The 24,268-nt window shown below is 49.0% G+C and overlaps 1 long non-coding RNA gene across 1 annotated transcript; it reads right to left on the bottom strand.

Annotated features, from left to right (window-relative positions):
• Positions 1-1,154: 1,154 nt before the first annotated feature.
• Positions 1,155-8,862, bottom strand: LOC310647962. Its single transcript, XR_014493994.1, has 3 exons — positions 7,967-8,862; positions 1,414-1,570; positions 1,155-1,317 (listed from the first exon to the last, which is right to left on the bottom strand). It is a non-coding gene; the product is annotated as an uncharacterized lncRNA (long non-coding RNA).
• Positions 8,863-24,268: the final 15,406 nt, after the last annotated feature.

Genomic DNA, 24,268 nt, shown 5'->3' with positions numbered 1-24,268 from the left:
TTTTGTCATTCAGAACTGCTGCAGGTCCTTCGCCTGACTGCTGGTTCAGTCGTTCCAACCGAAGGGATATGCCTTTGGCACTTTGGTTCCTTCTACTGATGCAGCTGAACCCTGTTCCTGGCCTTCGTTGGAGCTGCGGAAGACTTGACAAGCAGAGGCAGCTCACTGAGTGGCTGAGTCACGGGACGTGGACAGGTGGGAGCCAGAGAAAAGGGCTTCCTGGGGGTCCCCCTGCTGCTGGCCACGATTGACCTGGGGGTTGGACTCATCGCTGTCCTTCTTTAGCAACAGCAACTTTTCCAGCCTGCGGACCTCAGTTTCCCTGTGGAGAAGAGCCACTCCAGCCCACTGAAGGAGAAAGTCACCCCTCTTCAGGATATGAGGGAGCATCCAAAGGCTGCAGCAGCCACATCCCAGCTTCCAGCTCCGGCTCTGGCCACTCACCTGGCCCACCTCATTAAAATGCCAGGTTTCTGAGATGCAAAAAAAAAATTATTATTATTATTCAAAACCGTAAAATACAAATTCCCCCCCCCAAAAAAAACCCGAATCAAACCCCAAAGCTAAACAAAGCTACATTTAAAAAGTGCATAAAGAGAAAAGAGAAAAGAGACAGTTCTGGTGAGGAAGCCAGGAGTCTCTCAGCAGGGCAAAAATCCCTCCTGAGTCTGGAGGCCATTTTGGGGTTCCTGTAATGTATGTTTCTCCATATTGTTTACGGGAGAGATGCTCTTTGTAGCCCTCATCTTCCTCGGAGCACACAAGACCCACAACCACGACAAGCTCCTGCCTCCCTGGGGGATTGTGGTTCCTCACACTGTCAGCCAGAGGGGGGGACGGGATGTCGGCTGTGCCGAGGAAAGGGGCCTTTGGCAACTGACCCATGGGGACCTTGTCAACGTCAATGGGGCCCAAATGGGGCTGCAGTTGTTCTGGGGTGACACCCCAGGTGCCGGTTAGTCCTGGGGCAAAACAAGCACAAATTTAATATTTTAGTAATAATGAAATAATAAATGAGCAAGAAGCAAAAAATGAAAAAATAAAACTTAGCAACCAGATTAATAATAAAAATTATTATTTTTTCCTCCCAGTTTTCTTTCTTTATCGCTTCCATCCCCACCCAAAGCGGGAAATGCAAAGCAACAAAGGACACCGGGTCACCTCAAGAGAACCCAAATCCTCTCCCTTCATCTGGGACCTTCTTTTATTTTTCTTCCTACTTTTGAACAAGTCCTTGGTCCACTCACCTCTTGCAGCCTCCAGGCTGTCCACTGAGTGCAGCCCCCTGTGGATTTCTGCCCCCGCCCTGCAATCCATCTAAGAATTAAATAACAACAACCATAATAATCATAGAATATCTCTAAAATGGATAAATGAAGAAAATCTGACAGCCAAATCAGTTCAAACAGTTACCAGCCATCACATCGTTGAGCAAGGAAGGACCTCCGACCTCTTCCTTCTTTCATCCATGATCGTGATGTTGGGATGGATGGATTCTGGAATAAATGGTTCAGACCCGGATGGGGGCCACCTCCACCTCTTCTGGCTGCTTTGCGACACCTGGGAACACCTTTTGGGGGGCATTGAAGAAGAAAAAAAGAATAAAAGATAACGGACTGGTAGGTTATTTTCTTAACCACAATAATAAGGCTCTCTCTTAATGGGGGCTCCGTCACTGGAAAAAATACACACGACAAGAAAAGTCCTGCTCCCCTACGGAGCCGACTTTCTCTCTGTGTGTCTCTGTATCTATCTACACAACTACCTATGTAACTGACTTTGTAACTAACTGTCTAACCAAAATCTTTTCTGCAATTAGTTGGAGATTTTTCTGCAAAAGCTCCTTCTTCTTCAATTGGAGCAGGTCTTTTCCCAGCATCAGCCTTGAAATTTCTGTTTTGTCCCTGACAATTATGCAGAACAGAGAGAAATTAGATTCCATAGATTTTTTTTCTTGAGAAAAAAAGTAACTTCATGTATTTGTGTGTGGGGGGGGTGTAAAAATCCACTTTTGACTCAGCCTTCCATCCTTCCGAGGTAGGTAAAATGAGGACCCAGATTGTTGGGGGCAATTAAGCTGACTTTGTAATAATGCCACTTGGGGTGTGTGTGAAAGCCCTAATAAGCAGGCATATACATAGAATGAAGGCTACTGCTAAGCTTGTAAGCCACCCTGAGTCTTCGGAGAAGGGCGGGATATAAATGGAATTAAAATAATAATAATAAATAATAATGATCAGCAGGTTCTCCTTGCAGGAAACAGTCTTCAACCATTTATTTATTTATTTATTTATTTATTTGTTTGTTTGTTTATTCATTTATTTATTTAATCCCATTTATATCCCGCCCTTCTCCGAAGACTCAGGGAGGCTTACAATTCAAAGTACAAATCAATGTGCTTATTGGGTATATTAGAAATGCTCGGTGAAACTGACAGATCAGGAAACTTTCCTGGACTTGAGGTGCAGCTGAACATTTATACGGCCACATTATTCTACTTTGTTATAGTTATTTTTCTCCTAAAAGGTTTCTGAGAGTTTTTCAACTGAATTGTGGAGCTTATATGTTCTATTAAATAAATAAATAAAATAAATAAATAAATATTAAAGGTAGAAAAATTCTGAACTGATTTATCTCTTTTTGATTTATTTATTTTTTGCATCTCAGAAACCTGGCATTTTAATGGGGTGTGTATCCACCGTGCGGGTAATCCTCAACGTGCATCCACACTTGAGCCCAAATTTTATGTTGCTAAGTGAGACAGTTGTTAAATGAATTTTGCCCTATGATATGAGCTTTTTGCCTCAGTTGTTAAGTGAATCACTGCGGTTGTGAAGTTAGTCACACCGGATATGAAGTGAATCTGGCTTCCCCCTTGACTTTGCTTGTTAGAAGGTCGCAAAAGGGGATCCTGTGAGCCCGGGACGCTGCGACCGTCATAAATCTGAGTCAGCTGCCAAGCCCCTGACTGTTAATCCTGTGATCCTGGGGATGCTGCAACCGTCATTGGGTCAGAAAGGGCCATAAGTCACTTTTTTCATAGTACCACAAGGTTCCATCTTAGGCCCAGGACTCCTCAATATCTTCATCAATGACTTAGATGAGGGAATTAAAGGGGAACTCATCAAATTTGCAGATGACACCAACCTGGCAGAAGTAAGCAAAATCCCAGAAGACAAACTCAGGATCCCAAAAGATCTTGTACAATGGGCCCTATCCAACAAAATGAGTTTCAATGTGGAGAAAAGCAAAGTTTTACATTTAGGCAGGAAAAATCAAAGGTTCAAGTACAAATTAGGCGAGACCTGGCTTAAAAACAGGAGCTGTGAGAGGGACCTTGCAGTCCTACCTACAAGGTCCCTTCCAACTCTGTTATTCTGTAAAGATTCAGTCACTTCAAAATGAGCACAAAGATTTATTGCAAGCTGACGCTCTCTACCAGAATCTGACCAGCTGGCCATTAAGGGAACGGGTCTAGGACAACTTGCCACAGCCAACTTTCGGTGGCCAACTAGCCGAGGGACAACTCGCTGTGGGACAAGAGCTACATTAATATCACAGAAAGGGTGGGATAGAATTATGATAGAAAGGATACCAAAGGAATGAAATTGGATGATAAAAATTAAAATGATTTTTTATTTAATTTAAATAATGAAATTGAATTGTTAAATTTTCCTGTGGCGAGAGCAGAACAGACCAGGACCAGTAGTGAGAAAGAAACATGCACAGTGGCTAATGGGAGAGAAATCCAACTGGATGACGCAGGGACCTGTTGCCCAGGTCACATCCCCCATGCAGGAGGACGCCGGAACTCAGGATGAACCCACCCCTGTTCTACCCTCTTTCAACAGCGACCTGGCCATCGAACCTGCGTGATTATGGATGAAACGTTGACAACCCGTTGTCATCGGGGCACTGGGAACTATGTCCCAAAGCTTTGCAAAATACATCAAGAAACTGCAACTTCCTGCAATAACTCCAGCAAAGCTACAAAAAACTGTGCTACTCGGAACATCTTACATTTTGAGGAGATACCTGATTGATACCTAGGTTGCCGGCAGCAACCCGGGTCAACCATTAGTGCCACTCAATTTGAATGTTCAGTTGACTGAGGTTCATGTTTAATGAATAAAAGTTTAATAATAACAGCAACAACAACAGTAATGTTGGAAGGGACCTTGGAGGTCATCTACTCCAACCCTCTGCTCAGGCAGGAAACCAGACCCCAATTTGTACTAACGAACTTTTTCTTATCCAGAGCTGGTCTCCAGCCTTGTTTATCTTTTCAGTTTAGGAATGTTACAAGCTATTCCTGCATTGCAGTCTGTAATGAGCCTGAACATCATTTTAGAAGAGAGAAAATCATGTTAGTGTCAACGCTGCTAACATTAGATGTTCTTGTTTTGACAACAGATGGAAATGCCGCCATTTTTTCTCTATCGCTTTTAGAGTTTGTTGATGCTGGGAGGGGGAATGTGGATCAAAGTCCAGCTAGTCATAGTAATAATAACTCAGCCGTGGGAACCCAAGGTTATTAGGTCCAGTTGATAGAGATTTAGCAGGCTGGAGAGCTGGGGAGAAAGCCCGAGGTTCAAGCTAATTGGGGAATGTAATTTATAACTGTTAATTGGGGGAGGGAATTGTGCTTTGCTACTTTTTGCCAGGGGAGGGAAATTCAGTTTTTGGCTTCAGCTATGTAGTGCTGATACTTTGTTTCTCGAATAAAAGATTCTTTAAGGAAAACAATGCCTCGAAGTTCTCTTGAAGAGATTCATCTGTCAGAACCATGACAGTTAGTTAAAAAGTTACAAAGTCCATATCAGGTGCCCCTTAGCCTGAAGTGAAATTTCATTTCCCATATGTTGTAGAAATTAAAATTGTGGGATGAGAGCTGACTAGGACTCAGAAATTAAAAGACGCTTGCTCCTCGGGAGGAAAGCCATGGCAAATCTAGACAGCACACTAAAAAGCAGAGACATCACCCTGCCAACAAAAGTGCGTATAGTCAAGACTATGGTCTTCCCAGTTGCAATGTATGGCAGTGAAAGCTGGACCATAAGAAAGGCTGAGCGCCAAAGAATGGAGGCCTTTGAACTCTGGTGCTGGAGAAGACTCCTGCGAGTTCCTCGGACTGCAAGGCGATCAAACCGGTCAGTCCTAGAGGAGATCAACCCTGACTGCTCTTTAGAAGGCCAGATCCTGAAGCTGAAACTCAAATACTTTGGCCACCTAATGAGAAGGAAGGACTCCCTGGAGAAGAGCCTAAGGCTGGGAAAGGTTGAGGGCAAGAGAAGAAGGGGACGACAGAGAATGAGGTGGCTGGATGGAGTCACTGAAGCAGTAGGCGTGAGCTTAAATGGACTCCAGAAGGTGGTAGAGGACAGGAAGGCCTGGAGGAACGTTGTCCATGGGGTTGCGATGGGTCGGACACGACTTTGCAACTAACAACAAGGAGTCAGAAAGTGACAGCCTTTCAGCCGTATAGCTGTGCAAGCTGGAAGAAACGTACATAGTGAATAGAAATTTTTATTTTTTCCCCTTTATATTCTCTGTGTTGTCTTTCTGTATTAATTTAGATAATTAAGCAGTGGATAGAATCTGTTTCCTTGTTTCTCCGTATTCATGTAGAATACTGACATCTTTTCTATTTTCTAGTCTCTTAGTTCCTTGAATAAGCAGTGGGCTGTGAGGTCTGCAGCTGAGATGGTGGAGGTGCCCACAGAATGGTGGATGGTACAACCTGAATTCTTGCCAGACCCACCCTGGGGAGTTGAGGGGGGGGAGCTGAGGGGATAGGCAGCTCCATCCTTGTGATGAATGAGGCACTTCCCTCGAAAGGGCCAGAGGGCAACTGGGCCCTCCTAGCCCTTTCCCAGGTGACCAGCCAGCCTGGCCCAGGTGACCCAGCACACCTTGGAGGCAGTTACGGTCTTTAATTAAAAACGATGGCCATTAAGATAAAATCAAACTAAATGACACAGTAATATAAAATATTAAATCTTATCATGGGCAATATTGCTTTTTAAAAAAACAACCACTTTTTTATTAGTTTATAATGTAGCATACAAAGAGAATACAAAAATAGTAGGGAAAATAGGGAAGAAAAAAGTGGGGCAAAGGGAAAAAAGAATAAAAAGTAATTGACTTCTGATTCCATTTGGTGTAGTAGAATGAGGCATTAACATCAAATCTCAACTTTTTACTTTTACATAACAGCCATTTCTATAACAACAAATCTATCTAATTGGTAAAACCCAAAATTTTGGGTATTTTTGGGTATTTTTAGTGCTTCCATGTTTTTGTGATCCGTCCAGACCTGGAAAAGGATTTTATTCCCTTCAAGGAAATGGCGCCACATAAGTAACGACCATCTCACAGCGTACGCTTCCTTTTCCCACACAGCCCAGCATTGTTCCGTCTCGGTGAGGTTCCTGGATGTCTACGCGCATGGTTGCGGTACCCCGTCATTTTTTCTAATAGTACAGCCCCCACTGCCACATTGCTTGCGTCCACCTGTATTACAAAGGGTTTTTCCGGGTCTGTGTGCCTCAGTACGGGTTCGGTGGAAGAGTCTCTTTAACCTCTCGAACGCCACTTGGTATTCCATTGTCCATTTCAGTGGCTGGCTGGGTTTCACTGAGGGTTGTCCCTTCGTTTTGAACAAGTTCGTGAGGGGCAGGGCTATTGGGGCGAATGAGGGGAGGAACTGGCAGTAAAAGTTTGCAAAACCCAGGAAACTTTGCAATTGCTTCCTTGTGCGAGATGGTGCCCATTCTAGCACAGCCCTGACCTTCTCGGGGTCCATTTTGAAGCCCTGTGGGGATATGCGATAACCCAGGTAGTCTTTTTTTTCCTGGTGGAACTCGCATTTTGATAGTTTGGCATATAGGCGGGCAGCTCGCAGTTTCTTTAAAACTGCTCTGAACAGGTTAACATGCTCCTCTTTAGACTCGGTGAAGATATGGATGTCATCTATATAAACCAGGACCCCCTTAGCACCTCATTGAATTAATTGCATAAATACTTCAGGGGCCCTTTTGGTCCAAACGGCAAAACTTTGAATTGGTAGTATCCCATTGGACAATTAAATGTGGTTTTCCATTCATCCTCTTCCTTAATCCTAACGCGGTAGTATGCTTCTCTTAGGTCTAGTTTGGTAAAAATTCTTCCTTTCGATAAGTGGCATAACATGTCCTTCATGAGGGGTAGTGGGTACAGGTTACTTTCATTGATTGCATTCAGAGCGTGATAATCCATGCACAAGTGCAACGTGCCGTCCTTCTCTCTAAAGAGGACCATGGCGGCTACTTTGGGTTTGGCAGGTTTGATAAATCCCCTTTCTATGTATGAATCTTTCCATCTCTTCCGTCTCTTTAGGGCTCATGGAGTACAGCCTGGGCTTCGGCAGTTTTGCCCTGGGTTTGATTTCTATGGCACTGTCCGTGGGTCTGTGAGGAGGGAGCTCATCCGCCCGTTCCTCGCTGAAAACTTCAGCAAGGTCTTGGTATTCCTCCGGTATTTCGGGTAAATAACCCTTTTCCTCTCCCACCAATGCTTTCTCCACTCCTGGGCTTGGTAGGGCTTCTTGGGGTGTTAAGTTTGCATGATCCCCTTTCGGGAAACTGAGTTCTGCCATCCTCCAATTTACCCAAAGGTTCCATTTATTTAGCCAAGCCAGCCCTAGGATCACTGGGGTCACTACAAATGTTCTGTCTTCCTTTTCATCCCCCAGGGATAAGTTGATTGGTAAAGTGGCTAGGGTAGCTAGCACCTCCCCCTCTATGGACCCATTTAACTGGCCGAACGAGATCGGCTGTTTCAGCCTCCTCACCAGGATGCCCAAGTTCCCCACTAACATCGGGCTAATGAGGCAGCGGGTGCAGCCAGAATCTATTAAGGCTTTCATTTTGACAGCTTTGGGCATGGAGGGGGCTAATATAGTCAGGATAGGTGCGAGTCCACTTACCAGGGGTGGAGTTGTTGTCCGAAGTATCTGCAGTGTAGGCTGGAGTTCCCTGTCCACGCTTGGCGGAGGGTGGGGACTCTACAACCTCTGTTGCCTTCATGGCGGGTTCTGGTGGCTTGGCTGGGGACTCCCCTGATTTTCTGGCTGGTGATCAATCCAGGTTGCGTTGAGGGACTTTCAAACAGCACTGCAATGCCCGTCTGTTCTGCACTTGAAACGGCCTGTTGACTTCTTGGCTGTGGCTGGTGGTTTTGCTGGTTCGCGCGAGCACCAGCTTTCAAAGTAAAGTAAATTTTGGCTCCAACTCAGCAGGCAGCAATTTCAGATCCGTGACAAGCTCAGGCATTAACTGATCCGCTGGGATTTTCTCTTTAACCACGATGGCAACAAACGTCACATTTCTTTTTATGTTCAGCTACAAGTGCCCTGTATTCCCTCTGGGGCCAATTTCAAGGACGGAGCTCCCAAACCTCTCGATTCTAGATGATGGATTTAATTCGATCTCTGCCCCTATCCACTGTAAGCCACATGGGGGTTATCTTCCTTTCACATCTCTCCAGAGAAATGCCCAACAATCTCTGAGTCCAAGAACTAATTGAATCAGTCAGGGATCCCTCAGGAGAGGGAGAATTATTATCCTCCAAGTTTCTGCTCTGCTCTGCGGCCAAATCCTCCAGGAGAGACTTTGGGCAGAGACAGGTGGTGGTCTGGGGCAGCTTCTCCCACTGACCCAGAAGGCCCTGAATGGAAATCTTTCCTGCCTGAGAACTTGGCTTTAGGGAAAAAAAGTGTCACTGGGTTATTTCAGACTTCCCTCCCCACTCCTTCCCATCAAAATGGGTGCAAATGGAGCCCTGCTTCTGCCTGCCAGGATCAGCCCCCCAAAGAGCCCCTCCCCAGCTCTGTTTTCTTTCAAGGGATTCAAGGGGTGCCAGTTTCTTCCCCAGTCCCTTGTATCCCCCCCCAAAACAGCCCCTCTTTATGGTGTAGAAAAGGGTGGGGCTCCTGGGCCTTGCAGATGTGCTTGGGTAACAACTCCCCCCTCTTCCCCTGGGGAATTGGCTGGGAAAGGGACCCTCGGGGCTCCTCCAGATGTAGAAGAGAGACCTCACTTCCTGTGCTGGTTAGTGGTCAATATCCTACTGTGCAACTTGTGATAGTTGTGTCCGTGTGTGTGTGTGTGTGTGTGTGTGTGTGTGTGTGTGTGTGGGAGGGGGGAGCGTAACCCCACAACCTCCAACAGATACCCTGGACCACAGAGCCCATAATTCCCTATTCATGCCCGACTTCTCTCCCCTCCCCGTGGGAGAATCCCCCGCTCCTTTCCCACGGGGAGGGGCATCACCTTTGGCACCGCCCAGAGCCCCTCCCCCTCCCTCTGCCAAAGGGGGGACCCCGAAAGGCCCTGGATGCCCCCCCGCAGCCTCCACCCCTGCCCGAAAGCCCCGGCCGCGCCCCACCCGAGCAGGTCCAGGCAGGGAAAGGGGAGGGGCCGTCCCCTGGCTCCTCCCCCTGCAGGGGGACACAGCGAGCCCCGCCCCCCCGGCCTCAGGGAAGCCTCCGAGCCTCGCGCGCAGGACGCCCGGAGAAGGACGAAAGGAGCATGCGCGAGAGAACGCGGCTCGCAGTAGCTGCTGAATTCCACGTGGGAGGCTCTTTGGTGAGGAAGGCCGGAAGCCGGTGCTCCTGTCCGCTCTAGGACCTGACGCCTCTCTGGGCTTAACCCTTGCGCGGCGATGCGGACTGTGTGCAGGAACCGCCCGGGGTCAATCGTGAGCCGAGACGAGCTCCTCCGTTCCCATCATCCACTGCCCCCACCCGTCAGATCTCGAGCCGCTGGGATGGTCGCGCGAAGGAGGCAAAGACGCGTCGCTCTTTCCGCTGGCTCGCCGGGGGGCTGCCGGGGCATGCAGCGACCACTAGGGGGCTCCCTCCGCTGGCGGCGCAGTCCTGGCAGCCCGCGAGCCTCAGAAGGGAAATGAGCATGCGCGCCTGCCTCTCTCGGTCCCCCGGCTTCACTGCCCCCCGCCCTTTGCACCCTCGAGCGCCCCCTGGCAGCGGGGAGGGGAGCAGCCGCCGCGCAGCCTCCCAGGAAGGGGGATCCGCCAGAGGGGAGGCTGCAGTGGGGGGGCTCTTGGGGGGGGCGCACTCCGGGCGGGGGGGCTCCTGCCCCCTCCGAGCCATCCTCGCAGCCAGCGCAGGAATTTCCTTCCTTTGCAGCTTCTTTTCCACTCGATGCCAGGAAAGTTTGGATGCTCCTTGGGAGCCCCAGGAAAGGATCCCGCCTTTGGGGGTCTCCCCGGCATTGCCAAGCAAGGGAGTGGGGTGCACTGTCCTTCCCCCCCACACACACACACCCCGCGCAACCCAGGATTTCCCTGCAGGAAAGGAGCTGCTGGCAGCATTGCTGGGGGTTCGCTGGGAGGGGGACCCTCGTGGGAGTGAGAGGGATGCAAGCCTCCCCCTCCCATTGTGGGTGGGTGTCTCTGGGCCCCTTATGGGACTCCAGCAGAAAGTTGGGTGGGTCAGTCCTCTCCAACGCTCAGCGGCGGTGTGTGTGTGTGTGTGTGAATCCAGTCCAAGAGTCTGGCTGGATCCCCCTCCCCTCTGCAGGCCGAAAGGGTGGGAGGAGGTTGCAGAGGGCCATTTCTGCCCCATCCCAAGGAAGGGAGCCCTGGGCAGCCGATCCCCTGAGCCACCTCAGGACTGGTCCCCATCACAACACAAAGCCTTCATAAACAGAGGAACATGATCATCCCCTAAACTCCACTGAGGTTGTTACCCAGCCTGGTAATGAAACGTTTGCAAACCCACCCAGAAGCTCGGAGGATGAACCTCCACCCTCATCCTCCACTCGAGCTACAGAGATTCTCCACTGTCACGAATGACTGAGAATCTCCATAATTATAAGAAAAGAGGAGTCCTCGTCTCCTTGAGGTTCTTACTGATCACAGTCGATGGAGCGCTCCAGCAGAAGGTCAACCAGTTTGTTCATCCGTTTCGAGGCCAGGTGACACACGGACTTCAGTTCTTTGGTGGTTGGTTCCGTGATGTTGGGCAGACGCTGGTATATTTCCTAGAGGATTGTGGGTAGCTACAGCAAAACAGAGATAGGAGGATGAGATCCACTGTGGGTCTCCCCTGGAGATGCAGTGGAGTTGATCACTCCCTAACATTGGGGGGAAAAATTGGCCCCCACAGTGTCAAAGTTTGTGTTACATTTTGGGGAAAAAATCTGATTTATCAAGACTAGTGTGATAAGGACAAGACTGAACTGAATTCGCACTGGCCACACAGAGGCCCTCCATAAATGGGGCAAAATATCATCACACAATTGTTACTGTGGGCCCCCCCAAAACTCCCTATCCCTGTGCAAAATATGGCTATTTCTTTTCCCTTTACAATCTTCTGGGAAGTTTACCCAACTTTATAGCCTTAAGATAACCCGGTGGTTTCCCATCCAGCCCTAATTTTCTTAAAAGCAGCCAAAGGTGGTACTCTGGGCAAAGTTCACTTAAAGACTGTCTCACTTAGCAACATAAATCGACTTGGGGAAAAACCTGTAGGCATCTGCTGAGGTTTGTAGAAATGGAGAAAGGATCCGGATTGGGCCCAGGAGATTCCTCACCTCAGGGGCTTCACCTGTCCTGACTTCCTCCCCGCTTCCTGCTCACTTTCTCCCAGGAGGAAGTAGATTTGGGTGATGAGCCCAATGAGCAGGGGAGGGAACCTGTGGCCAACCGCTTCAGCTGCCTCCGGCAAGGACAGGATGAGGCCCAGAGCGTTGGTGGCCTAGACACGGGAGGAAAGGAGAGTCACTGGGGGCTCACCAGGTTACTTAGATCAGGGATCCCGTGTGTACAGCTTCACTCACGTGAGTGTCACAGGCTCTTGGGCCCCACTCACAGGACCCTCGTGGAGACTCAGGTCCCCACTTGCATTGCACCTATCCGTGATGTTATGTGCAAACATAAAAAACCCATCAAGGTAGAAAATTGGATATCATGAGTTCTAATCCCACCTTTGACCTGAAAGCAAGCTGAGTGACTTTGTAGCAGTCATTATGTCTCAGCCAACCCACCTCACAGAGTTGTTGTGGGGAAAGCAGGAGAAATAAGATGTGATATGCACATTTGCTGCCTTGAATTATTTGTAAAAATAATGAAGGCAAGGTACAAACAAGCAAACAAGCAAATATCAATGTGACCTTGGGGGACAGGGGGAGGAGATACTACACAGGGAAAGGTCAAATAGGGGGGAGCCCCCACAGCTGCATAACTGTCAGAGAAAAAAACTTGGAAAGGATGTTCCCTCCCTTTTCAGGCTGTCAAAAGAGTTGATGAGAGATTTCCACTTTCAGACTTGCAAGACTCTCTGGATGAAGCCTTCTAATAAAGTAAAGTAGACTAGACTAGACTAGACTAGACTAGACTAGACTAGACTAGACTACAGTAGAATAGAATAGAATAGAATAGAATAGAATAGAATAGAATAGAATAGAATAGAATAGAATAGAATAGAATAGGACCTTGGAGGTCTTCTAGTCCAGCCCCCTGCTCAAGGGGGTGGCTTTGGAAAATAGTTTGACCCCCTCTTCTTTGTGGCAGCCCCTCAAATACTGGAATACTCCTATCATGTCAGCCCTGTTTCTTCTTTCCTTTAGACTAGCCAAACCCAAGTCCTGCAGCCGTTCTTTGTATGTTTTAGTCTCCAGATTGTTGTGACTCAGGGCCAGCCTGTGGGTCCGACAGCCGGCTCCGATGTATCGGATGACTCAGATGAGGGGGAGGGAAACGAACCGGCTGATGATGGTTTGGAGGCTTTGCAGAGCCCTCAGCCGGGGACCTCTTCTCAGCTGCGTGAGCCCGAGAGTGCAGAGGAAGATGACCCACAGCTGGCCCTGTTCAAGGACGCCCGACGCAGGAGGCAGTCGAGCAGGAACAAACAAAGAAAGGCTGTGGGACTCCTCGGGAGGAGGCACAGGGAGACCACGCCCTGAGCTCTCTATAAAAGGAGTGTTTGGGGAGGGGCTGGTTGCTGAAAGCAACTTTTCCGCTTGAGAAGACAAGCTCTAGTGTTTTTGTTAACTGCGTAATTAAATCTTGGCAGATGCCTTTTAGCCTTGGACGCTCTCCAGTCTCTTCTTTCTGAATAGGGGTTTGCCTTACTACAAGGCCAGAAGAGGGCTGGTTCAGAACAGTTTGCTTTCAGCCACCCACCCCTTATTACTACGATGGAGCAGCTTCTTGCCGAGAATGCCCAGCTCACCCAGCAACTCACTTTGCTGGCAGCTCAGGTGGCTCAACTGCAAGCTCAGGTACATGCTGCACCCCCACACAGGAGGAAATGTCAGATAGCTATGCCGGATAAATTTGCTGGTAATCCAGAACTGTTTCCTGCCTTCCTGGGACAATGCCAGCTTTTTATCAGCGTGAGAGCAGCTGATTTCCCCACTGACCGAGATAAGGTGGGATTCGTGTTGAGCCTTCTGTCGGGAGATGCAGCTCGTTGGGGCACGCCTCTGTTGGCACAGCCTAGCCCTTTGTTGGATAACTTTGGGGGGTTTTGTGACCATATGCGCCTCATGTACGAGGACCCGATTAAGGCGCAGACTGCCACCCGACGCCTGAAAGCTTTGAGGCAGGGTCAGCGCCCTCTACAGGCCTATATCAGCGATTTCCGGCTGCTTAGCCAGGATTCCGCCTGGAATGAGGCTGCGCTCGTGGATGCCTTTCAGGATGGCTTGTCAGAGGAGATGTTGGATGAGCTGGCCCGCGTGGACATTCCCTCAGATCTGAATGGGTTGATCCATCTTTGTCTGCGGATCGATGCCCGGCTGCAGCAGCGAAAGAGTCGCCATGCCACCCCACAGACCCCTGCCGCCCCTGTTGTGCGTGAGCCCCCAGTCCAGAGGGAGGAGCCAATGGAGCTGGGTGCCGCCAGGTCCCGTCTATCGGTGACGGAAATGGACAGACGACGATCGGAGGGGTTGTGTTTTTACTGTGGGGACCCTGGACATTTGGCTGCTTCTTGTCCAAAGAAGCGTCAGCGGGCATCAGTGACCAAGCCGGCCCCGAGAAAGTCCCCTGCTTTGTTGTCGGGAAACGGCCCGAGCCCGATCTAGACGGTGTGATAGATCGGACGACCCACCACGACCACGCCGAGCGACGCCATTCCGATGGTGCCTGTGAACCTCCACGGCATTTGATTTTGGAGGCACGACTGATCCTTCCTGGCAAGCCAGAGGGGATTCCGGTCCATGCCTTAATTGACTCTGGGGCTACCACTAACTTTATGGACTCAGCCTTCGTGGCCAAATGGGCTGTTCCTCAGTGTCCGGTGGATCCGCCCATGCTAGTGGAGACTATTGATGGTCGAGTGCTCCTGTCCGGGCCTATTACGGCCGCCACGCAACCAGTGAGTATGGCTATCAGTTCCCATGTGGAGGCCATTCAGTTCTACATCACTTTGGATCTGCACTTCCCCGTGGTCCTGGGACTGGCGTGGCTCCGGGCGCATGATCCACAGATCTATTGGTCTCAGAACTTGGTCACCTTCCCAAGTTTGCAGTGCGTGGACCACACCCGTCATATCTGTGCCGGCCAGGTGGAGGGCTCCTCAGGAGTTTCTTTGCCTCCCGAACTGTCCGACTTTGCTGATGTGTTCAGCGAGTCAGAGGCGGACCAATTACCCCCGCACAGGCCCTATGACTGTTCCATTGATCTAGTTCCTGATGCGCCTCTCCCAGTGGGGCGTTTGTATTCCATGTCGGAGCCCGAGTTGGCTGCATTGCGGGACTTTCTGACAAAGAATTTGGCTCGTGGTTTCATCCGGCCCTCGTCCTCGCCAGTGTCTGCGCCCGTGCTCTTCGTCAAAAAGAAGTCGGGCGAGTTACGGCTCTGCTGTGACTACCGGAAACTCAACGCCATCACGGTGCGTAACCGCTACCCGCTGCCCCTCATCCCCGAGCTCTTGGACCGACTCCGGGAGGCTAAGATCTTCACGAAACTGGACCTGCGTGGAGCTTACAACCTCGTCAGGGTTCGGCCGGGTGATGAGTGGAAGACGGCGTTTGGTACTCGCTATGGACATTTCGAGTACACAGTGATGCCGTTTGGCCTGACCAACGCCCCCGCTGTGTTTCAGCATTTTATGAACGACATCTTTCGAGATCTGTTGGACCAGTTTGTCGTGATTTACCTGGACGACATCCTGATTTACTCCCCGTCGCGTGAAGCGCATCATCAGCATCTCCGTCAGGTCCTGCAGCGTCTCCGGAAACATCGGCTGTTTGCCAAGTTGGAGAAGTGCCAGTTTTACCAGGAGACCATCGATTTCTTGGGTCACCGCATTTCTCCTGAGGGCATCGCCATGGAACCGAGTAAAGTTGAGTCGTTGCAGAGTTGGCAACCCCCACGTCGCGTGAAGGATGTTCAGCGACTTCTTGGATTTGCCAACTACTATCGAACATTCATTCCTGGCTTTGCTGCCTTGACAGCCCCCCTTACCCGGCTCCTGCAGAAGAAGACTCGGTTCCAGTGGAACGCCCCCGAACAACAGGCGTTCCAAGCTTTGAAGGACGCCTTCATGAAGGAGCCCATCTTGAAGCATCCTGACCCGCAACGGCCGTTTGTCGTGGAGGCGGACGCCTCTGACATTGCCATTGGGGCCGTGTTACTCCAGGCAGCGACGCCCAACGGTACCCTTTTCCCTTGCGCGTATCACTCTTGGAAATTGAACCCCTCGGAGCGCAACTATACCATCTGGGAGAAGGAGCTGCTGGCCATCAAGGCGGCGTTCGAGGCTTGGAGGCATCATCTGGAGGGGGCGCGGCATCAAATCGAGGTCCGGACGGACCACAAGAATCTGGAAAGCCTGCAGACCGCTTGGAATTTGAACCAACGCCAGATCCGGTGGTCCCTCTTCTTTGCGAGGTTTGACTTCCGGGTGCGGTACATACCAAGCGGGCACAACCAGAGAGCGGATGCTCTGTCCAGGAAGCCCGAGTACACCCGAGTGGAAGACAAGCTTCCGCCCAGGACAGTGATCCCCGTCGAGTCTTTTGCTGCGGTGCGGGAGCCGGTGGATATACGGGCTCGGATCCGGGAGGCGCAGCAGCAGGAGGCATGGGTGGCTCAGCGGAAGGAAGAGGTGGGGCCAGATTCGCCTTGGTCGGTCACGGATGGACTCCTGTATTATCGTGACCGGCTCTATGTTCCAGGAGGGCCACTCAGGGGACTCGTCTTCAGCCAATGTCATGATAACCCGGCTGCGGGGCATTTTGGCCTGTTCAAGACTCTGAACCTGGTCTCCCGTACCTTCTGGTGGCCCCGAGTCCGACACGATGTCCAGTCTTATGTCACCTCCTGCGTCCCATGCAGGCAGGCCAAGTCAGCAACAGGGGCCCCGCCTGGTTTACTGCAGCCTTTGCCAACGCCCAAGAGACCCTGGGGGGCTGTGTCCATGGACTTTCTGACGGATCTACCCCCATCCTCCGGCTTCACGACAGTGTTTGTGGTGGTGGACATGTTGACCAAGATGGCGCACTTCATCCCCTGTCGCGGCTTACCGTCAGCTCGCGCCACTAGTCGCATGTTCATCCAACAGGTGTTCCGGCTGCACGGCCTTCCCGATAGGGTCGTCTCCGATAGGGGGGCCCAGTTTACAGCCCGCTTCTGGCAGGAGTTGATGCGGGCGTTGGACATTAAGGTTTGCCTCTCGTCCGCGCATCATCCTCAGACCGACGGGGGTACCGAGAAGGTCATCGGCATCTTAGAGCAGTATCTGCGCTGCTACGTTAACCTGCAGCAGGACAATTGGGTGGACTATTTGGCCATAGCCGAGTTTGCCTTTAACAACTCGCAGCACACCTCCACGCAGATGACACCGTTCTTGGCCAACGTGGGTTATCACCCCAGGTTTTTCCCCCTTTCTCCCGTGGACTCACCGGAGCCGGCAGCGAACGAATTCATGGCGGAATTACAGGCGATCCATCGGTTGGTGCGACGGCAGCTGGAGAAGGCCAAGGCCGACTACAAGAGGTTCGCCGATCGGTCGAGAAGGGATACGCCTCCATTATCGGTGGGGGATTGGGTCTGGCTGTCCACCAGAACCCTACCATCCACTCGGCCGGCGAGGAAGCTGGACCACCGTTACCTTGGACCGTTCCCAGTCGAGGCCGTCATCAACCCGGTCGCCTATCGTTTAACTCTGCCACGTTCCCTGCGCGTGCACCCCGTCTTCCATCGGTCCTTGTTGGTCCCCGAACAACCGGCTTGTCCACTTCGCCAAGCGGAACCTCCCCCATCAGGACCTCGTGATGGCGACAGCACCCCCGAGTACGAGGTCGCCAGCATCAGGGATTCCCGCTGGCTGAAAGGTCGCTTCCAGTACCTGATCGAGTGGAAAGGGTACGGGCCGGAGGACTTCACATGGGAATACGCGACCGCCGTTCATGCCCCTGCATTGGTGACTGCTTTTCACGAACAGTTCCCATCCCGACCGCATCCGGATCGGCAGACCCGGGGGAAGGGCCCTGCGGTGCGGGATAGTGTTGTGACTCAGGGCCAGCCTGTGGGTCCGACAGCCGGCTCCGATGTATCGGATGACTCAGATGAGGGGGAGGGAAACGAACCGGCTGATGATGGTTTGGAGGCTTTGCAGAGCCCTCAGCCGGGGACCTCTTCTCAGCTGCGTGAGCCCGAGAGTGCGGAGGAAGATGACCCACAGCTGGCCCTGTTCAAGGACGCCCGACGCAGGAGGCAGTCGAGCAGGAACAAACAAAGAAAGGCTGTGGGACTCCTCGGGAGGAGGCACAGGGAGACCACGCCCTGAGCTCTCTATAAAAGGAGTGTTTGGGGAGGGGCTGGTTGCTGAAAGCAACTTTTCCGCTTGAGAAGACAAGCTCTAGTGTTTTTGTTAACTGCGTAATTAAATCTTGGCAGATGCCTTTTAGCCTTGGACGCTCTCCAGTCTCTTCTTTCTGAATAGGGGTTTGCCTTACTACAAGGCCAGAAGAGGGCTGGTTCAGAACACAGATCTTCGATCATCTTAGTTGCTCTTCTCTGAATTTTTCCAAACTCTCAACATCTTTTTTCTGATATGGTGACCAAAATTGGCTGCAGTATTCCTGGTCTTACTAGGGTTTTATAAAGCGGTACTAATACTTTGTGTGATCTTGATTCTATGCCTCTGTTTATACAACCCAGGATTGTATTATCTTTTTTGGTTGCTGCTGCTGCACACTGCTGGCTCAAAGTCAAGTGGTCATCTACTAGGACTCCAAGGGCCCTCTCACAGTTACTGTTTTTGAGCCAGGTCTCACCAAATCTGTACCTTTGATTTTCCTGCCTAAATGTAAAACTTTGCTTTTCTCCACATTAAAACTCATTTTGTTGGATAGGGCCCATTGTTCAAGTTTGTCAAGATGTTTTTGGATCCTGAGCTTGTCTTCTGGGTGTGGGCTATTCCTGCCAGTTTAGTGTCATCTGCAGATTTGATGAGTTTCCCTTCTATTCCCTCATCTAAGTCATTAATGAATATTGAAGAATACTGGACCTAAGCAGAGCCCACTTCATTCCACATCTTAAGAAAGAAAGACTCTTGGAGACAGGATTATCCAAGCAGGAACGTTTACTAAGACATAGATGATAGAGGGTATAATAGACAGGATCTGAAGAATCCCCTCACAGATCGATATTTTTAAAATGTCCCCAAGCAAACTCCACCCTTCAGTTCATTCGGTCAGTTCCGGATCAGCCAAGCTCCAGGTGGGAAGCCCCTCATGGGACAAACAGGATCATTCCCACCCCCTCACATTTCATCCGTAGAAACAATCCAGATTCCGGAAACATTCCTTCCTCACTTACTACCCCCTTCCTTAGCTGTCCACAAGATAAGAGGGGAATGCCTGGTAATTGGTTATATTGTGATGGATAGCAGGACCAGGGGAATACACAAAGGTTACAAATAAGGAAGGAAGTGAAAGTAGTAAAACCCCATGCTGTTCCCTCTTCTCCTTAGGAATGGCAGAATCCAGGGAAGGGTGAGAGTTGGGTTTTGCACTGATGCTGATACTGGTGGAGGTACGTTTCTAGGTGCTCACAAATCCCCCACTTCATCCTCTGTTCCAGGATTTTCCCAGGTATTGATGTCCAGCTCTTTTTCCAGGTCTCTGGTCGTTCCCCTGAGCTACAAGGACCTTGGAAGTTTCCATTTGGTGACTCCAAAATTAGGTCTGCCAGCTCCTCCAAAACCCTGGGATGCACAGCATGAGGTCTGTGTGATTTGTGCTCGACCAGAGTGGATAGGAATTCCCTTATGAATTTTGTGCCTATTTGGAATTGTATACCAATTCTATCTCCCTTGGTGTTGCTTTTCATATTTTGTTTTTTTTCCCTTTTGCATAAAAAGAGAGTAAAAGAAGGAGTTAAACATTCCTGCACTCACCCTGCTGCCTGTTTCCTTCTGCCTTCTGCTCCCATTAGTGGATCTCTTGTTTCCTTGACTTTCCTCAAAGTTTCTTTTATCATTTTTTGCATTAGTTGCCAGTCTTTGCCCATTCTGGGCCTTTGCTATCCTGACTCCCTCCTTGCAAACTCAGTCTACTTGCTGGTTTTCTGCTTTACTTATGTGCCCCTCTTTTTCTACTTGATCTTTTTGTTCCTATACTTCGTTTTTGCCCGGTCCTTCATTGTTTCATTTTTTCAGGGTTTTCGAGCATCTTGTTTTTCCTTTTAGGACATCCATGCGTAGAATCCTTCCCAGTCTCTCCCTCTTCACTTATTACAATCAGCTCTCCTAAAGTCTAAACTATTAGCCTGCTTGAGCAGGGGTTGGACTAGAAGACCTCCAAGGTGCCTTCCAACTCTCTCATCCTGTTACTGTTGCTTGGTTATGTTCCCTGTGCTCGATCAAGTATTTTGGGGGGCTCTGCAAGACCCCCAGAGTGTAAAAATTTCCTACTTGCTTTCCTCCCAGAGATTCTTATGTTTCCCCTTCAGATCGTGATCTGTCTGATCTCTGTCCATATCTGTAATTGGAGGGTGTTCCTGGATAGGCTTCCCTTTATCTTCCCTGTGCTGATTATTGTGGTCCTTGGATTCACATCTAGGGCTGTTTCTCTTCCTGCCTGGGAGGAACAGTTTTTTTATGATCCCTTCCAATTTCACACCCTCCCTGTCTTTCCCAGCCTGTGGAGGCATCAGTGAGGGCAGCAGAGCCACTCCCACCCCTCTGCCACAACGGGTTTATCTATTTCTTCCGGAAGGATTCCTTCCCCAATCAGAGTCTGTCTGAGCACCATTATCCACTTCCCTCCCTGCCTAGGATCAACTTTGGCAATTCCTCCACTCAGACAAAAGGAAAAAGGGAGTTTGAACAGAGCCTCTAGGTCAGTCTACCTTCTTTGACATAGAAAGTTTACACTGACCCCTCCAAAGCCAAATTCCCCCGGGCTTTCTGGACACCTCTGGCCATCACTGAGCTGAACTGGCACTAGGGCCAGGATGGCTGAGAATTGGGGTACAAGGGACCACATACACTGCACAAACCTCCCCAGCCACAACAGACACCTAGACACAGACACAGGCCTCACAGACAATCCTAAAAGGGGCCTTTATGTAGGGTCAGGAAGGCTCATGGGATTAATCTCACAATACTCATCCTGTAGGAGATCCCCAGTTGTTGTCCCTGGTTGCAGATCAAAGACTGAACCCCACTTTTCACACCAATTTCTGTGGAATAAAATGCAGGACCCAAAAAATAATCAAGGCTAACTGCAGTTATTATTTTTTTCAGTGTCCACTGGAATTTAACTCCACGAAACAGCAGGATAGATTCCCACAGACAAAAGGATGCACTCATATTTACACATTTCTGGAAAAGAGGATGAAATGGTAAACATCAATATGCATATCTAATAGATGATATAACCATGTCTATTCCTAATTAGCATGCATCAATGTACTTTCATGCCCACCCACTGTTACTATCCTAAAGAAAGAGATACTGTTTCAATAAAAAGAAAAATGTCAGTTGCATTGTCACAGCAGTTTGAATAAAATGTATTGAAAAATGAGGAAATAACTGCATTAACACTTTATTTTTATCTTGTTAATATATTCTTATTCCTACAAGAAATTGGTTTCCTCAAAATCTTACAGACATATTTTATTTATTTGAAGAAAAATTATTGCACCACTCATGTATGGAGACTAGCTTGGAGTTGAAATTCCTCTGTCTCATATTTCCACATTTCTTCTGGCTGTAAGCTGTTCCTTTGTGTTCAGGTCTGGCCTGAGAAGGATAATGTAGCACTTGGGGATGAAGATGCAGACCAGCAGACCAGCACTGGAGGCCAGGATGGAGAAGACCTGCACAGCCACCATGTATTTCCCTTTGGTGCTCAGGTAGGTGGGCACAAAAGTCACCCAGACACTGCAGAAGACCAGCATGCTGAAGGTGATCAGCTTGGCTTCGTTAAAGGCCCCAGGCAGATTCCTGGCCAGGAAAGCCACCATGAAGCAGACGGCAGCCAGGAAGCCCATGTAGCTGAGGGTGAGATAGAACATGACAACAGCCCCTTCGTTGCATTGCAGGATAATCTCTGCAGGCTGGGAGTGGAGGTCAGAATCTGGGAATGGGGGAGAAACTCCCAGCCAGATGGAGCAGATGATCATTTGGACAGAAGAAGAAGAAAGAATGATGGAGTTGGCCAAGCTCTTCCCCAACCATCTCTTTGCTTGGTTTCCTGGTTTTGTGGCCAGGAAAGCAAGCACCACCGTGATGGTTTTGGCCAAGAGAGAAGAAATGGCAACTGAGAAGATGATGCTGAAGACTGTTTGTCGGAAAAGGCAGGTGGCTTTCCTTGGTTGACCAACGAAGAGGAAAGGAGACAAGAAGCAAAGCAGAAGGGAGACCAGGAGGATGTAGGAGGAGTCCCGGTTGTTGGCTTTGACAAGGGGAGTTTCTCGGTATTTAATGAAGATAATTAAGAAAAGGCCTGTGGTTACGAACAAGAGTAAAGTAAAAGAGACAAGGATGATGCCCAGATATTCTTCATAAAACAGGAAGTTTATAACTTTGGGGATACATTGGACTCGGTCCTCATTTGGATATTCATCACCTGGACATTTGGTACATTTTCCTGTATCTGAGAAAGGCAGAAAGCAAAATTGTTTAACACTATTTTTTAACTTTAAGAAATACATTCTTGGCACAACATCTGATAACAGGGACATTTTCCAAGATATACTGAGTAGCAATTCCTTGGGGAAAAAATTGAAAATTTCCTTTTCAATTTCTATTCAGCTAAGGTGTATGAATTTGGGGAAAGCCCTAGGACCTGAAACATTCACAGAAATCTACATCATTGCAGGCAAAATATGAAACTGATTGTCGTTCTAGGCATGCTTCCGGAGCTTTCCAGATGGCATTTCTCAATATACTGGATCCAGAGGATGCCTATCCTATGGAATCTAGTTGACTGGTAGAGATATGAACCTTACAAATATCTGAAATGGTTACTGGGGCAGCACTAATATGGCTGTAATGAGGCGCACCCATAACTTTCCACACCGGGCCTCTCCATCCATGAATTGGCTGCTTTCATCTCATTGGATGTTGAAAAAATGCTTAATGAGATTCAGATGGAATTTCTGAAATGCCATGTAAGAATATATGATTTCCACACTTTTCTCACCATTTGTAGAGGTGGAGGTCAAGGATATGAAGGGACCGTGCACAGAAAACTGCCTGCCTTAGTATCCTGATATCCACATGTCTATGAGCTCATTCCAATTAGCACTGCCAAGGGCTGCCAGGAACCAGCCAGATATGAGAGACTCTGCCCTGGCTGGGATGTTCGGATGTTCCTTAAGATTGACTAGGGAGTACACCAATAAACAATGCTTTTGCTGTGCGTTATTTCCTGCTTGTTAAAACTGTATAAATACAATAAACTCTGCATAGGCAGACAGACATTTTGGGACACCCTGCGATGACTGGTCTCTGAATCTGACAGCTGGCGCCTGAACAGGGACAATAAATATTTAAAAACAAGTTTGCCTCCCCCTCTAGTATATTATCAGGCATTACCAGACAAAACATGGTTAGGGCCAGTCCCTTTGATTACTTGGGGACGAGGATACGCTGCTGTGTTTGCTCCTACAGGACCTTTGTGGATTCCAGCATGTTGTGTCCGCCCAGCTAAGGATGTTGTGGCACCAGTCCCCGGATCTGGTTCAAGAAATGGCCAAGATGACTCTACAGACGGCACAGCAGACAATGTATCGCCAGACCAGCCGTCCAGTACCGTGGGGAGATATGAAAAGCCTGACCATGAAAGCGCAGGCAGTGCTGCAACAGCAGCATGTGCAGCAAACCCCCGAGAATTTATGCGCTGCCATTTTTGTGGTTTTAACTGCCAGTTCCTTAGCCATTATTTGTTTGTGCTTGATTATTAATTGTTGCCCTTTAGCGACAGCAGCTGTCATCTCACCCAAACATTCACTTGAGCAGCGAATGAAGCAAAACCTATGGGTGCAGCTAGCTAACATGACACAAAATGAAGTCTTTTGTTTATCTGAATCATATGACATGGAAAATTTGTTTTCTACATGTCTGATCCCTGTGTGTACCCCTTCTGCAGCAATTCAAAACTTCACTGGTTTGAGCAAATTTCTATTGAATAAAAACTTTAGTTATGAGACTATATGTAGTTAGGGGTTGGCTGCCTATGATCTACCCCCTGATGTAATTGCTTTGCACACCCCGATAGTAGCAGTCCCTGAGAATATAACATGCACTAAAATAGTTAATTGTACATCTTCAAGTAAAAAACCTCACTGTTTTCGTATTAGTTCACCTGTTTTAAATTGTACAGCTTTTGAGGAGACTTCCTTTAATTTTGCTCATGTTTGGCTTCCGCAAGGATGGTATTTTACATGTGGTAAAGAAACTTCTAATTACATTCCTGCTAATATTAGTGAAGCACAGTGTTGTCTCAGCCGGTTGATTCCTCTTTTGCTTTCCAAACAGCAAATTCACTCAAACCGTTCTTGACGAGGAGTCACGCTAGATAGCACCTGTGACTCAGAAACAGCTTTACTTAATAAAGCAGAATATGTAGCTTTGGCTATATCTATAGTGGGTGTGCCAGCGCTTGCTGTTTGCGCTCATCTTAACATTAATGCTGTTGCATGTAATTTGGCAAAAATAATGAATGCTACTTCTATAGCTATTTCAGCAATCAACCACGAGCTGCAAGCTTTGCGTTAAGGTATTTTACAAAATCATGCTGCT

The sequence above is a fragment of the Vipera ursinii genome (assembly GCF_947247035.1).
Source record: "Vipera ursinii genome assembly, chromosome: 17".
Taxonomy (NCBI): Eukaryota; Metazoa; Chordata; class Lepidosauria; order Squamata; family Viperidae; genus Vipera; species Vipera ursinii.
This window is presented reverse-complemented; position numbering and strand designations above follow the sequence as displayed.